Source organism: Meriones unguiculatus, chromosome 19 (genome assembly GCF_030254825.1).
Source record: "Meriones unguiculatus strain TT.TT164.6M chromosome 19, Bangor_MerUng_6.1, whole genome shotgun sequence".
Taxonomy (NCBI): Eukaryota; Metazoa; Chordata; class Mammalia; order Rodentia; family Muridae; genus Meriones; species Meriones unguiculatus.
Window position 1 is genome coordinate 14,322,866 of NC_083366.1, and position 2,647 is coordinate 14,325,512.

General features: G+C 39.1%; 1 non-coding gene across 1 annotated transcript; it reads left to right on the plus strand.

The window, feature by feature from the left end:
* The first annotated feature begins 2,223 nt into the window (after window positions 1-2,223).
* On the plus strand, window positions 2,224-2,330 carry LOC132649389 (U6 spliceosomal RNA). Its single transcript, XR_009587825.1, has one exon. It is a non-coding gene; the product is annotated as a U6 spliceosomal RNA (small nuclear RNA).
* Window positions 2,331-2,647: the final 317 nt, after the last annotated feature.

Consider the following 2,647-nt stretch of genomic DNA (forward strand, 5'->3'; position numbering starts at 1 on the left):
AGATTGCTTTTTGTTTTGTTTTGTTTTGTTTTTTTATCTGCTCTCTACATCTAACTTCAGAGAATCACCCTTGTAAAGATACGATTAAAGAAGTTGAGGTTAAAAAAATATCAAGGAACCTGAAGCATTCTGAGCCCTGCCAGGCTGTTCTGGGTCTTCAGTTACCTTCCCTGGAAACAACTTTCTGAAGACGGAGGAGGCCTTAACGTGGAAGGAAGCTAAAGGCTGTTTCTTTCTGAAGTTTGGATGCTGTTCTAGGGATTTAGGATGGACTCTCTGTCATCTTTTGGGATGACTTCATGTCACACCACTGGCTTTTCATGAGCCATGAAGGACACAAATCCAGGTCACAGATGGCTGGTTACAGTGAGTAATGCTTTCAAGCTCTGCGCTCTCCCAATGCAAGGATGACTGATGGGTGGCTGGGAAGTATGCACTTAACCTTTGCAGAGGTTACCGCTCAGCCAGCTAGCCTAAGCCAAGAGTCAAAAAAATCCACGGGAACCAGCTATAACAAGTGACAGGAATTTGGAAATAAAAAAAACCTCCAGATTCCCAATATTACAATTTTTTTTTTCTTTGCTCTTAGGATTTAAGAACAAAAAAGAGTGAGAAAGGGGGCTTAGGAATTTGAGTCCATACATTTTTGGCATTAACTAGCTAAACAGAAATGCAAGTACAAGTGCTTGGGGAGAGTTTATGTTGAATACACACAATTTATTAAAAGGGACAAACTGACATGAGAGAAAAAAATATTTTCACATATTCTGATTCAGTTTCCCTTTGTGGAATAGAAAGAGATACTTTTAATCTTTTTTTTTCCTTGAAAATGTTGTGTACATTTGTCTTCTAAGAATCTTTTCTGATTGTAGAGTATTAAACACTTACGAAAGGAAATCAGTAAATTTCCAGAAGAAGTTTATCGCCACTCATGACTGTTACATTTTGTTTATTTTAGGGTGTCTTTTTCTGTACGTATGCATTGTTCTAGTTTTAATTTCTGTTGCCGAGACAAAGCCCATTGACCAAAAGTCACTTAGGGGAGAGAAGGCTAATTTAGTTTGCAGTTCCAAGTTTTGGTGCATCTCTGAGAGGAAGTCAAGACAGGAACATCACACCACAACTAGTAACAGAAACAGACGTCTAGCTTTTTCCTGTCTTGCATGGTTCAGGTCCCCTAGCCTAGGAATGGTGCCACCCAGAGTGGACTGGGTCTTCTTACATCAATTGGCAATCATGACAGTACTCCACAGATCTACTCAGAGGCCTACTTCATCTAAACAATTTCTCAATCCAGTCTCTCTTCTCAGATGATTCTAAGTTGAGGCCGGTTGACATGTAAAACCAAACATCATGCATACTCTAGTGACTGCATTCGGCTATAGTCTCCTAATTATGTTTGTTACCTTTGTTCATTGATAATTTCTCAATTGAGTATTATTAAGGATTATAGTCATCCAGCACATCAGTAGATATTCTCCTACTGCTGAAGATTTTATTCTGATGGTTCAAAACATCACAGATATCATTACCATGAAGACATCCGTGAGTCCATCTTTGATTGGGTTTCAGAAACGTTCCTTAGGGCAACATGAATGAAAATGAGCAGAAATAACAGAGAAGAGAAACAGACCTGGAGGGTTCCACACAGTGTCACCGTACCACAAATTTTGTGATAAAAACATTCAAGAAGATAAACAACAAGGCTGAGAATTTTAACAGAAAATTTGAAGACAAGAAAATGACATAATTATCCATTCTGTCCAGAGAAAGAACCCACCAAAAACTAAGGTGAGGTAAAGACGTTTTCTGACAAACAGAGGCAGGCTAGTCATTGGTGGCCAATCGACACCACAAGAAGTGGTTCAGACAGAAGAAAATGATCGCAGATAAAGTCTAGAGCTGTAGGAAGAAAATGAAGTACACTGAAAAGGGCAGATAGGTGGGAGTTGTAAACAACATTTGACTATCCTAAACAACAAAGATATAATAAGGCAACTAAAACACTCTAGTCTCATGACAACCCTAAGAGATAACTCCTCACCACCCATTTATAATTGATTTATTTATGTGTTTGTTATTTTTGTGTGTGAGTAAAGGAAGCGTCTTGCTATGTGCACACATATGGATGTACTTACCCTTGTGTGCTCGTAGGGGGTCAGGGGTTGATGTTGGTTGTCTTCCTCTGTTGCTCTCTACCTTATTTTTTTTTAAATTATTTATGTGCTCACTTCAGCAGGACATATACTAAAATTGAAACAATACAGAAAAGATTAGTATGGCCCCTGATCAAGGATGATACCCATATTTGCGAAGCATTTCATATTTTGCCAGGCATGGTGGCATACACTTTTAATCCCACCAGGATAATCATATTAAAATCTGTACACCTAAAGAAGCTAATCAAGAAGACCCTGGGTAAGATGCTCAATCCTCATTCAGAAAGGCAAATGGGATGGACATCAGAAGAGGATGAAAACAAGGAACAAGACAGGAGCCTATCACAGAGGGACTCTGAAAGACTCTACCCAGCAGGGTATCAAAGCAGATGATGAGAATCATAGCCAAACTTTGGGTAGAGGGCAGAGAATCTTATGAAAGAAGGGAGAGATAGAAAGATCTGGAGGAGACAGGAGCTTCACAAGAA